At 37.1% G+C, this 14,611-nt stretch overlaps 1 pseudogene; it reads right to left on the bottom strand.

The window, feature by feature from the left end:
- Positions 1–1,515: 1,515 nt before the first annotated feature.
- Positions 1,516–1,614, bottom strand: LOC132315364 (small nucleolar RNA R71; annotated as a pseudogene).
- Between the last annotated feature and the right edge of the window lie 12,997 nt (positions 1,615–14,611).

Raw genomic sequence — 14,611 nt, 5'->3', positions numbered from 1 at the left:
GAGCTCTAGTACCCCAAGTCCTCACCTCTATATCTTTCTCTACTTTATTAATCATTGAATTTTGTTTACTTTAATCTCATTTGCATAATAGCTTAATCAATTAATCCAACCAATCTTTAATCACTCGACCTACTAACCCTATTTATTATTTCCATTGCTAGTGCCTAAAATCCCTTGGGACGATCCCTACTCAACCTAGCTATATTTTAAGTTAGAGGTAGTAGTGGCTTTTATAAATGTAAAACTTGGCTATATTGCATATTCACACTCTTAGTCCATATATCTTTGCACAAATTTGGGTGTATCGGCGACAAGCACACCATGTTTTTAGCACCGTTGCCGGGGATTTGAATTGGCAACATTGTGTTTTGGAAACAAAGAGAAATTGGTACTCTTTTGATTGTGTTTTTTCTTTATTTTCTTCTTAGTTACTTATTGTGTTTGTTCTTAATTGACTAGGTGATTTGAGCAAGGAAATCAAGCAAAGGAGAATTGAAGAGCAAGGAAGCCAAGTGGAGCTAAGCTAAGCAGAAAAAGGCTAAAAATCTAAAAAATTGCAAAGCTAAGCAAGGCTAGGAAGTTGAAAGTTAAATTGAAGTTGCTTAAGGACCCTTTGTGAGATCTTTCTAACTCAAACTCTAGTTAAATCGTCGGCCCGCGTGGAGGCTTGTTTTTCATTTCTTAGATAAATCGTGAGCCTACGTGGAGGCAATTTACTTTTCTTTGCATGTTGTTTAAGCATGGGAGTATATGATCATTATATGTGAAGATTTGTTGATTTGTTGTGGAGGCGAAGTGTTTATTACTTGTTTATTTCTTGTTATTGTTTTTGTTAATGTATGCATGGTCGTAGGTCATTAAATCCTACTCTTGTCCCTCTTAATTTTCATCTTGAATCGGTTGTTCAAAACCCTAGGGGAAGAGGTAGTTTTCATCACTCCATTTCACTAATGGAGGATTTGAATGACAACCATGTGGAGAACCTTGGTCACATAGACCAACAAGGCATCCTCCACCCTAATGTGCATCATGACAACATCCAAATACCATTAGGCATGCCTAGACCATTTATCCCACCACAACAGCAAGGCAAAGTTCCATTGGGAATGCCTAGGTCAATAGTTGCTCCATAACCTCCCATGGTTCAAGCTAATCAAGGTGTTCGGTTAACACCACCAATTGTGAATCCTCTCATTGCATTAAGAGACCATTATGTGCCTAATGAATATCATGCACCCACTTGCATTCAATTGTCTCTATTTAGAGCACATCACTATGAAATCAAATCACAAACCATTTAAATGCTTCCTAACTATCATGGACTTCCTAGTGAAGAACCCTATAAACATTTGGATGAGTTTCTTAAAGTGTGTTCCACCGTGAAATACACGGACATGCCAGAAGAAGTGTTAAGACTCAAACTTTTTTCATTCACCCTTAAAGTTAAGGCAAAATATTGGTTTAACAAGAGTTTTTGAAGAAGTACTATCCGGTTTCAAAGACCAATGCCATGAGAACCTCAATTCGAGAGTTTTCACAAGGGGATGGGGAAACGTTTCATGAGGCATGTGAAAGGTTTAATGATTTGCTTAGGAAGTGCCCACATCATGACATACCTAAGTGGCAATTAGTTCAATATTTTTTTGAAAGTTTACCAAATAATCACAAGGGTATGGTTGATATATCTATGGGTAGTTCTTATCTTGATAGACATGAAAATGATGTGTGGCAATTGTATGAAAGTATGAGTGAAAATTTCATGCATAGATCTTTGTCTTCTAAGAATGGTAGAAATTCTAGTGGAAGGAAGAATGTTGGCTTATATCAAGTCGACAACTCTAATGAAATAGCCGCCGAGATGAAATCCTTATCTCAAAGATTTGATCAATTTTTTATCAACCAAAACTTGGCAAACCAAGTGTCTTCCTTCCCTAATCACGTTTATCATCGTGTATCTAATGAATCATGCATGACTTGTTCAAGTGTCTTACATTCTACTTCCAATTGTCCCGATGGGCATGTGTAAAATGACAACCATGAGCAAGCCAATGCCATTTTTGCTAACCAAGGGAATAATCCCTATTGCAATCATTATAATCCTAGTTGGAGGAACCACCCGAATTTTTCTTGGAAAAGCCAAGGGGAAGGTTCAAACCCTCCCCAAGGTGGTTTTCAAGGAAAGTATATTCCACCTTCAATGCAAAGCCAAGGTTCCCAAGGTTTTAGATCATCATCATTTCAATCACATGGCAATCAATTTTCAAATTCTCATTTCCCTAATCAACCATCTTATTCTCAAGGAAATTCTAGGAGTCCCGCTTTTGAAGAAAAAGTTTTGACCGCTTTAGGCACTCTAGAGATGAACACTCAATTGCTTCATTCTCACTCTCAATCCATTGCTAAGCTAGAAACCCAAGTAAGACAAATAGCTAGTACTCTAAATGTTAGAGAGAAAGGGAAAATGCCTTTAAATGCCCCACCAAAGTAACAATATGTTGTGGAGACTCATTCCTCATCGAAAGGTCCCACAATTGAGTATGTCAATGCGGTGACAACCTTGAGAAGTGGAAAGATTGTGGACAACCAAGTAGGTATGTCCAATGAAGAGAGTGAACCGGTGCAACCAAAAGTTGACACCCACCCCGTTTCACATTTTATTCCTCCTTTATTGCATGTGCATGATTATCATGTTGAGAAAGCATTGAAAAATGATTTAAAAGAGGAATTAAAGCATGATTTGAAAAAAGACTTGAAAAATTCTTTTGTTGATGATGTTTCAAAGAAAGACTTTGAAAAAGCTTTTGAGCCAAGAGCTCCATTTCCGGATGCCTTGAAAGGATCTATTTATCTTAACAAACAAAAGAGTAAGACCAATGAAATCATTGAAATGTTTAGGCAAGTGAAGATTAATCTCCCACTTTTAGATGCAATTAAGCAAATTCTGGCTTATGCCAAGTTCTTAAAAGATCTTTGCACCCAAAAGAGGAAGAACAAAAGCTAAGCACCAAGAAAAGTGGTCTTGACCGAGCAAGTGAGTTATATTTTGTAACATAACACTCTCCCAAAGTTCAAAGACCTCGGTTCACCTACTATTTCTTGCATCATTGGTGACCATGTCATTAATCGGGCTCTCTAGACTTAGGAGCAAGTGTTAACATTCTTCTATACTCAGTATATGTCAAATTGGACTTAGGAGACTTGAAACCGATGTTGGTAGTTTTACAACTTGCCGACCTGATCAATCAAAAAGCCTAGGGGTATCATTGAGGATGTTTTGATTAAAATTGATAAGTTCTTCTTCCCGATTGATTTCGTTGTCATAGACACGGAACCGGTTCCAAATCCTAAGAGCCAAATTCCCGTTATCCTTGGCTGTCCTTTCTTGGCAACTTCAAATGCCAACATCAATTGTAGGATGGGGATAATAAAAATCTCATTTGACCATATAAAAGTGAAGTTAAACATTTTTAATTCAATGGACCAACATGAAGAAGTGTGTGTTGTAGAAGAGTGTGTAAACTATGAATTTAATGAAGTTAAGTATTTACTTGATGTTGAACATTTCCATGGTTTATCTACCAACTTGAAAGCAAAGAAAGTTATATTTAAACCAAGTGCTCCAAGGGCATGGAAGCCCAAGAGTTGTTTTGACCAAGGACGGTCAATATTGTTTGAATCAAATCCAATGAGTTCCTTAGAGAGCAATTTGTTGGGTGGGGTTCAAAAATCCATTCACCCCGCCAAGGAGGGGTTGCATAACAAGATGTTTGATCCGGGCTAAAAGAGCCCAACGTCTTGCTAGAGACGTGAAAGACTAGTGCATTTCGTAGGGTTTACAACCCTATTCCTCCCTCATTTCTATTTTACCTTTCATTTCTTGCGTCGTCTAGATATGTTTTAAGGTTTATACACATTGATAGGAACCACGATTGAGAATGCATGCAATTTCATTTTGAAAATAGGCATTTTGTTCCTATTCGATTGATCTCAAAAGAGGTTCGATCGATCGAACATCCCTTCCTGCATCCAATCATCCCTCTGTTCCATTGATCGAAATTTTCCTGCATAAATCAGCTCCTTGTGTATCAATTGAAATTTTTTTTTTGATCAATCTAAAAGTTCTTAGATCGATCTAACTTTTTCTTGGATTGATCTTCACTCCACACTTAGAAAATTTTTGAGATCCATGAAAAAGGCCTTTCTGTGCATCGTTCGAACTTGTCTGCAGGTTTTCACCTGTTCGATCAATCGAAGATTATTCCAGATCGATCTTGAATTGATCAATCTGTACCCCTTTGTTGACTTTGATTTTGACTTTTGAACTTTAATTTAATAAAAATCCAAAAATATTTTGAATTTTTAGTTTATTTCATCTTATTCTCAAAAAAAAAAAAAAAAAAAAAAACATTTTTAATTTTGGGAAATTTTTCAAAAATCTAAAAATATTTTCAGTTTATCTTATATTTTTTTATTTTTATTTTTATTTTTATTTTTATCTTAAAAATATTTTCAAAAATTCCAAAAGAGTTTTATTACTTTTATTATCTAAAAAAAATATATTTTCTTTTTAATTCCATTTTATTTTAAATTTTCTAAAAATCCATAAAAATATTTTCAGTTTACAAAAAAAAAAAAAAAAAAAAAAAATCTAAAATTTCAAAAATACTTAATCATTTCAAAGCATAGATCGATTTGTGTTCTTTCAAGATCGATTTATGTTTGATCGATCTGAGATTTTTCCAGATCGATCGAACTTGTCGGGACCAGTTTTTAAAATAAAACCCTAGGGTCATTTTGATCGATTTGTAAATCAATCTCAGACCCTCATCTCTCGCCGCTGCAACACCATTTCTTCCCAACCTCCAGCGACTCTCTGGCAAGCTTCCAAGGCTTCAAATCTTCCATCTTTGTCTCAGATCTCACATTCCTCTCTCTCCCATTCCACTTCTCTCCCGTTTTGGTAAGATTGAGTTGGATTTTGAGTTTCAATCATATATTTTTGATGTTGCCAAGTTAAATCTAAGCTTCCCATGTTTGATTCTTACCATTTTTAAGTTGATAAAGCATGTGTATATACATGTATATATTTGTGTATATATTTGATTCCAAATTGATTTTGGGGGTCATGTGCCAAGACAAGTGACCAATATTGTGTAGTTGTTGTGTAAGAGGGCCCCACAAGCTTGTTTGGGTGCCCCTGTGCCATCCACATCACAGATTTGTGACTATTCGCATTCTTAGCATGTTCAATCGATCTCTGTTTTTCTCAGATCGATCTGAGAGAAATCGATCTCACTTAAGTCCAGATCAATCCAACTTGGATCGATCGAACTTCACATATTTGCCCATACATTTCACACACCATCTTTTGTGTTCCATGCTATCTTATTTATGCCAAATGCCTGTATTTTCCACATTAGATGCATTCTGTACTTATATTGTTTAGCATGTTTCACTTGGTCACTGTTTATTTGGCTACGTCATCACTTGCATAAATTTATGATTATTATTCTAAGTTGTCTGTCTTATTTGACATATATGTTTCTATATACTGTGTTTCAATTCTTTATGCCGGTACTAACTTATATTGCAAGTGTTTTTCTTTTTGTTTTACAGGCCATGGCTAGGGTAAAGACTGTTGCCCATAGACATTATCCACGCCGAGAGAGGCAGCAAGTAGAAGAGCAGGCTGGACCATCTCATGTTCAGGACCACATTCCGGAGCTAGCTCTAGAGCAGGTTCATGAGGCTAAGCAAGCTGAGCAGACTGAGCAGTTAGAGGCAGATCCAGCTCAGTCCCCATCAGCCAACTCTAGACTACAGTCTTCAACTTCTGCATCATCTTCTTCAGCTGAGACTGCGTATATACATTCTCCCTCACCACCATCGGCACAGCTAAGCCAGGACCACGACAGACCTACCAGAAGATACTCATGCCTTGAGGTGGTGCATGAGTCAGTGTTTGATATTGTTTTATTCTCCCGATATCTCTTGACCCGGTCCGCTTACGATAATATTGACTAGAGGGGCATTTAAGCTATTTTGGCCCCAGTCACCTATCCAGTTTACCCGCGGCTTGTTCAGTTGTTCTACCAAAACCTCCGACCGGCCCCGAGTAACCTGTCCGAGCTACACATTACTATTGATGGCCACCCCATTCAGATCACAGTTTATATTCTTGCCAGATCTTCTCAATGCCAGCATATCTGCCCTCCCGATATTCATTATCCTCTCTTGGAGTGGAGGCCTTCTTACGCAGACATAACCGTGGCACTGACTAGCCACTATGCAGATGGCGAGACTTTCGCCACCCAGACTTATCTGCCTGATGACCTTTGGTTCTACGATTTAGCATTATTTCGAAACGTATCTATGGCGGGCCATAAGATCCAGAGGCGTTCAGACTTTCTGGTTGCTTTATATTCATTCTACATAGGCCACTGGGTATCCATGCCGGCACTCTACTGGAGTGTCATGATAAGATTGTATTCAACCTATATTAGCAAGGCCAAGCCCAAGCCGGCCACTTTCCTCCTATTTGGCCATCTTATCACTCAGACCCTCTGAGATTAGCACTATCCTTTCCATCCAAATGAGTATTCAGAGACAGGAGCTTGCCATTACGGCAAAAAGGAGTAGAATAAGAGCTACAATGCTCTTATCAAGAGTTTGGTAGAGGACACTTTTCTAGCAGCTGAGGAGCTTGAGGGGGAGGAAATGGCAGCAGCAGCAGACAATCCAGTAGTCGCACCGACGGCTATAGTACATATAGACATTGATCTGAAGCGAGAGCCTCTAGTAAAGGAGTTACCACATCACTCTCCAGCGGGGTCACCATTACATTTCCCAGAGCAGGCTCAGGATACACATCATTTTCCTGATCCAGTGGTACCTGAGGCTCCAGCACCGACACCTGGCTTTGGAGAGCGTATCCAGGCCTTGGAGGACGTAATTGTCTCTTTTCGGTCAGATGTTGCATCTCTTCGCTCCGATGTCTTAGCTGCGCTGCAGGGCATATCTAGAGATATTAGGGTATCACACCCCACTCGCCCTACCTCATCTGCCTGATCTATATTCCTCTCTTTTATCATGTTATATATTTGTGATACATTACTACTATATTAATACTGATCTGATATTTTTGCGGCTAGTCTGTTGGCCTTATTACTGTGATATACCATAATACTGTTTTTATTTTCCTATTTTATGCATGATCTTTTGGATGTCATATTATTTTATTGATATATTTGTCTGTGACTAACTCCATTATCAGGTGCATCCCAGTGACTTCAATGAGAGAGTGCTACCCGAATTTTTCAGGACCACCATTTTCCTCTCTTATTAGTTCATTTACTATCCCATTTACACTTGCATATCCACTGTGCACCATTATTGTCCCCTTTATTATCTGATCAGCTTTTCTCCTAGTGCCATTTTTTCAGGACCACAGTTAATCCCAAGTTTGAGGGGGGGGGGGGGTGGTTATACCACCCAATTTGGATAATTCTGTCCTGGCCATTCTTTGCCATAGCCGCACTGGTATACTCTTTCCTTTGTTCTCTTTGCACATTGAGTACACTGTGCCATTTAAGTTTGGGGGTAATGTGTGCTTTACAGTATTTGCTTTCAATTCAAAATTTTGAGCATAACTTGTGTATTTGAGGGATTTCTATGATTGATCCATCACTAACTATGATTTTGATATTTTGAGGACTATATTGCTTAAAATTTAAAAAATTGATTGACTTGAGAGTCCAATACTCCTTGTATGCCTTGTGGATGCCATTTAGGAGTAAATTTTTTGAAAGATTGATATCTTGCTTGCACTTGTGGTCCACATTATCATGATTTGTGATTTTTTTTAGATTTACTTTAGGATTCTACACTAGCACAGGCGCACAGTAGCATTCATTTGTGGGGTATATGCTTTGTTGACTATCGAATTAGTTATATTCCAATTGGGCTAGTAGTGCATTGAAAGCTTTCATCTTGATAAAAGTGGATAACAAACACTTTTCATTGAGTAGCCGGGATTCTAGCCTTATCAAGCACTGAATTTCTCGCGCCGAAAGGTAGAGGGCCCAAACTCTAGGTTAATAATTGAACTTGAAAAAGAAAAAAAAAGTAATAAAAAAGTGAAGACTTCTCCCAAAAGATGAGAAATAGGAAATGATTAGATGAAGGTTGTCTTGATTTATAGCCTAGTTGATATGAGCTTGTAAGTCCTTAGGGGTGTTTGAACGCCTAATTCCCTAAAGCCGTCTGGTTTGGGAGTCATTGACCTAACGCTCGATCTCATGGATCGCTAGAAAGCTTAATAGATCAACACATTACACTATGCTTCCATCTATGATCCTTAGGATTAGTAAAAAAAAAAAAAAAAAATCGAGTGAAAAGAATAAGCGCACCTAGTTTAATAAAGCTTTAATAAAAGGTTTACTCTTTGTTTTGATGATCGGGACTAGATTTGTGTGCTTGTTTGAGGGTAAGGATGTGATCATTTCTTTAGTTGGCTAAGATAGCAATATAATTGATGCTGGTTGACTCAAAAAGGATTCTAGAGTTGTTTTGATTTGCAGGATCATTTTCTTAATATGTGGAGGACCATACTTGTTTACTTGGTGTTGAAATTTTGGGAGATTGCTTAGAAATGGTTGAAAAATTGCATACTTGAGGTAGTTTTCTCCCAATGCTTGTTTGGAATATTAGTGTCCTTTTAGTGAGAAAGAGCTTTATGTTTGTGGGTATCATATCTAGAAACCCTCACGAGACTTCAATCATCCACTAGGGGTAACCTAGGGGTTTAAAAAGCTTGTTGCATATGCTAAATGCAATCGTGTTCCCTACGAAAGTGGCGTTATCTATTTATTGCTTTCTAGTTCATAGTTGTATAGTTGTTCATTTCATTCCCTTTACTTTCTAGTTCATTGCTAGGGACTAGCAATATTTAAGTTTGGGGGTGTGATGAGTGCTGAAAACTACGCATTTAAACCCCTTAAGCTAAGTTATTCTAGGACCTTTATCTATCTTACTTTTCCATTTTAGACTAATTTCATGTTATTGCCCTTTTCAGGCACTTATCCCAAAAATAAGTTAATTCAGCCAAATAAGAGCTTAAAAGAAGTCAACTCAAGCTGGATGGAAGAAAGGAGCAAAGTGGAAGCAAAATGTAGCAAAGTGTGGAAATTCAACATGTTCGGTCGATCTCAACATTTCTTCGATCGATCGAAAGTTCATCGATATAAACAGTTCAAGATGGATCCAAGCCTTTGTCCTTATCCAAAAGAATCCAACAAGTTCGATCGATCCAACATTTCCTAGATCAATCGAAATGATTTGATCTTATCCATACCTACCACCCACCTACCACTTTTGTCTTCTTCCCAAAAATATCCCAAAATATCTCAGAGATTTGTCTTTATTCAAAAAGGCGTCGCCAAGGATGATCGATCTCTACAGCATTCAATGGATCTCAGCACGTTCAATCGATCTTAACACAGTTCGATCGATCGAACTTCCTCAAGTCTGAAAAAAAGACAAATTCCAGCTCATTAAAAGTTAGTGCAATCATTGGAGGACCTTGGTGCACGAATCCAGACCATTGGTGTGATATTTTGACTTGCCTATATAAGGATTAAGAGCCACTTTTAGAGCAAATAATTGTTATAGATTTGATATTCATAACTTGGATATTCATATCTTGGAGAAGAGGCCAGAGGTTAGAGATTAGAGATTTTTACACATTTTAGGAGTTCCTCCATTCTTATAGGTTTCCATCAAGAAGGAGGTCATTCCTACCATGGAGATAACCCTTGAGGGTTGGATGACTACTTCAATGGGTGGCTAGACATCTACTTGGGGCTTGAGTAGCCCCTAAGTTTGCTTCCTAGACTTAGTTCTTTGTATATTTTTGGAGATTTATTTGTAACAATGTTTTGATCTTTGATTTAAATATATATATATATATATATATATATATATATATATATATCTTGTAGTTTCTACTTGATGTGTATGGATTAATGCTTTCAATTGATTATCTACTTCTAACCATATGTTTATGTATGCTAGAATGGATGATTTATGTGTTTTTCTCTAGATTTAGTGGAATTTATACATGTTTATTAGTATGGATGAAGTTAATCTAGAGATGGTCAAAACATAGAGCTTAATTAAATACTATTGCAATTTATTTGATGGTTCACACTTGTTTCTTAATGGATTATACCACACCCTTAATTTACTTAGTTTAATTTCATGTCTCTAGTGTAGATGTAATGTAGTTGTTTTAAATTCATAGATAGGTGGACAATCTACTCTTGTTCCTTGGTGTTCCATACTTATGAATGCATTAGATGTATATGTGTAGGTAGTTGTTTGTGCATAAATTGTGATTTCATTGAATGAATTTTAGTCTCATTTGATAGGTTGTGCTTACCATTTGATTTGGCTTGACAATCTATGCTTATTTACCATCCATGCCTAGTTTCAATTAATATCACACACACACACACAAGTTACAAGTCAATTTTCCCATTAATATAGAATTGCTAGTGTCTAGTGAAGTCAAGCTTAGTGGTGAGCTCTAGTACCCCAAGTCCTCACCTCTATATCTTTCTCTACTTTATTAATCATTGAATTTTGTTTACTTTAATCTCATTTGCATAAGCTTAATCAATCAATCCAACTAATCTTTGATCTCTCGACCTACTAAGCCTATTTATTGTTTCCATTGCTAGTGCCTAAAATCCCTTGGGACGATCCCTACTCACCCTAGCTATATTTTAAGTTAGAGGTAATAGTGGCTTTTATAAATGTAAAACTTGTCCACATTTTACACTCACACTCTTAGTCCATATATCTTTGCACAAATTTGGGTATACCAGCGACAAGCACACCAGACATCATCACAACAAGACAGAGGAACGAACATCATGCCCTTGAACCTGAGACCATTGTCTGAATGCAAAGTCCAACCTTCAACATCCTCACCAATAGAAATACGTGCATAAATGGATTTCATCTCCTTATCCTCATATTGTGCCTCAATAACCCTGCTAACAAGAGCTGGTTGGGGAACCAGGTTAAACAAAGTAGCGGGAGAATCATCCCAACACAACAGCAATCTAAGATTAGCAAGCTCCTCCAGCATCTTCCATCTATGAATGGAAATGCTAGCTAGAGTTCCTCGTGACTTCCTGCTCAACACATCGGCCACTACATTGGCTTTACCCAGATGGTACTGTAACTCAAAGTCATAGTCCTCCATGAACTCAACCCATCTGCGCTATCTCAAGTTCAAATCATTCTGAGAGAAAAGATACTTGAGACTCTTGTGATCGGAGAAAACTTTAAACTTCTCCCCGTACAAGTAATATCTCCATCCCTTCAGGGAAAATATGACTGTTACCAACACCAAATCATGTGTCAAATAGTTCAACTTGTGAGTCTTCAACTATCTAGACCCATAAGCAACTACCTGCTCTAACTGCATCAGAACACAACCCAAGCCTTCTCTGGAAGCATCGCAAAAGACCACATAACCCAAACCACGTTCAGGTATAATCAAAACTGGTACTGATGTCAACCTGACCTTCAACTCCCGAAATGCCAACTCACAAGCTTCACTCCATACAAACTTGACCCTCTTGCAAGTAAGCTAAGTCATAGGTGTTGTTAGGCAAGAGAAATCCCGAACAAACCTCCTGTAATAGCCTACTAGGCCAAGGAAACTTCGAATCTCAAACACTATCTTCGGACGTTCCCAATCCATCAGTGACTTAATCTTTGACGGATCAACTGCAACACCGCCTCCTGACACAACATGTCTATAGAACTTCACCTATGAAATTAAATCATCATTTAATAAAAAAATAATACTCATTTCTAAATCTAAACTATAGACATGTATACAAGTTATATAAATCTCAAAAACATGTAAAACAGTAAGATTATAAACATGAAACACCCCCTACCTCACTTTGAGATGAAAATCTTAAATCATACCAAAATCAAACTTCACCAAATGCGGCGAAACTTCGGGGTTATGACGGGGACAACGAGGAGAGTAAGAAATCCCCTTTTGACAACACCCAAATCCAAGCTTAAACTCACACCCCAAAAATCAAAGTGCTGCAAATCAAAATCTGATCGGATAGAAATCACCACGTCGTTGAGGACATAAAAAAAGTCTTCATCGGGAAAAGGAGAATCATAGAGGAAGAAGATGAAAAGACACGAGAAGAGATGGCAGCCCCTTGCTCCTTTAATGGCGGCTAGGAGTGAGCTTGGAGGAGAAGAAATGAAAAAGTAACTTTCTTTATCCTGCACCTACCTAAAATAGGTCAAAAAGGTGTCCCGAACAGTCCGAACGGGCCCTGCCCGGGTCCAAAAAGTGAAAACTATCAATATGCACTCAAATAAAGATGGTCCGCGAATGAAAATTTTTAATTCTAAAATGGAATTCTAAGATCAACAGAAGAAACGGGGTCGAAAACCGAGTCCCGAGCTAAAAGTTATTCTCCGAACAAGTTTGACGACTAACGGGAAAGAAAAATTCAAAATAAATGAAATAAAATCCGAAAAATAATTTGGAAGTGCCAAAGTCATGAATATTTGAACCCAAAATGAGAAACTTTTTCAAAAACTTTTCATAATTACACAAAGACCCCTCTATTAGATAACTTAAAAAGTGAATTTCCCGAAAATCCCAAAATATAGTGTCATTCAAAAAATACATTTAAAAGTACCCTATATACAAAATAACATCAAAAGATAATTACAAGAGATACGCTAAGTAAAGAAAATAATTTTCAAGAATCTTTGTAGTTACACCCCTACGGGTAAAAGTAAATATCTAGTATGCTTTTCTACAAAGGTAAAAATGTGTATCATATGGAAATCAAGTAAAATAAATGCGTGCAAGGCCGGAATCAAATCCAAGCACGACTCAATAGGTTATGCAAAATGAAAAGATAGTGAAAAAGTGGTGGAAAAGAAAACTCGAAAAAAGTTGGGAAGGAAAATGACAGGGTTATTACATTGTATATGTGATTTGTCAGCCCTGGTACTAATAAGGATGTTTGATCACTTTGTGTGCGATTTTTCGAATGATGTTGCCCTATACAGAGTGAGCGTCTATTGGTATGTATATATATGTCTGACTATGTAGCTATTGCATGAGTTTATAGCTAGGATGTATTGTTTATCAGTTCTTTGATTGGGTAGTAGTAAAGAGGACTTACTCGTGGGTTTATCCCATCATTATTATATTTTTCAGGTCCACGTCAGTTTCACTCATAGAGTTGGGTTCGTGCTAATCAGAGACAGCCTTCACCTCTTCCAGATTTATCGACGTATGATGTTATCTTTATTTATTTGTTCGTAAGATTTAGACATTTATTATTTCATACTTATAGATTATAGGGGTCCATGATTTTTGGATTCCCGAGTTGTACTCTTGGAGGTTTATTATTACAATGTTGATATTGGAGGTTTATTTATTATGAGATTTTATTGGAGGTTATATTATGAAAAAATTAATTATTAATTATTTGGTTTTTCATTCAGCGTTTTATTTTTTATTCATTTGTAATTCGTGCTTACATATTATTAATTTTTTAATATCCCCTGATTTTTGGGTGTAGACCTGATCAACCCACGCTTGAAGAATTGGGGGGTATTGCAGTGGCGGTAGTGGAAGGCAGTGGAGGTGATAATGGTGGAGGTGGTGGTGGAAGGTAATAGAGGTAGCAATGGTGGTGGTGGTAGAAATGGTGGTGGAAGGCAATGGCAGTACTGGAAGTCAGTGGCGATGGTGGTGGTAGAATGCTGTGGAGGTGGGTGGTGGTGGAGGTGGCAGTAGTGGTGGAGGTTAGGGTGGTGGCAAAAGGCAGTGAAGGCAACAGTGGTGTGGAGGTAGTGGAAGACGACGATAGTGTTGTAATTCATTTCTTTTTAAGTCCTTTTAATTAAGGTAATTAGAACCTTAAAGAAAGTTTTATGTTCTCACTTTCTATAATCACCTGTTTGATTATTTATTCTAAAAGAGACTATGTTCGACCACATCTCTAATCGATACAAGCTAAAACTACAATAGTTGAAAACTTTCACACGAGAGTCGATCTCTTAATGGAAATGTTGTTGACCACTAAATTGGCAAGGTCAGCCGATTTAGAAAATGGATAATGCAGGAATGCTAGAACGAATGGATTGGCGGAGCCAATTAAGGCCTAAGGAGGCACAGGCCTCCTGGCCTTATTAGACAATGCCCCCTAAAGTTATTTCTAAAAATACTTGAATTTTTCTTTTTTTTATTAATTTATTTTACTCTTCAAATTCCTTATTAAAAAAAAAAATTACATTCTACTTATTTAGTTAAAGCCTATCTCTTTTCCTTTCAAAGTTCTTTCCTTTTTCTTGTTCTTTTGTTTTTTTCTTTCTTCCTCTACTAATTTTTTCTTTTCTTTTTGCATTCATACATGTGGTATATACAGCAATCATTTTTTCACTTCTTATTCTTTTTTCTTTCTCTTCTTTTATTTAATTTTGTTACTATGACGTTATGAACTCAATGTGTGTACTTTGTATTTTAAAATTTTTCTTTCATGTA

The sequence above is a fragment of the Cornus florida genome, unplaced genomic scaffold (genome assembly GCF_030987335.1).
Source record: "Cornus florida cultivar Cherokee Brave unplaced genomic scaffold, ASM3098733v1 CherokeeBrave_3.0.0_Hap2_Chr06, whole genome shotgun sequence".
NCBI lineage: Eukaryota > Viridiplantae > Streptophyta > Magnoliopsida > Cornales > Cornaceae > Cornus > Cornus florida.
The sequence above is the reverse complement of the archived record's forward strand: the minus strand, read 5'-3'. Positions and strand labels throughout refer to the sequence as shown.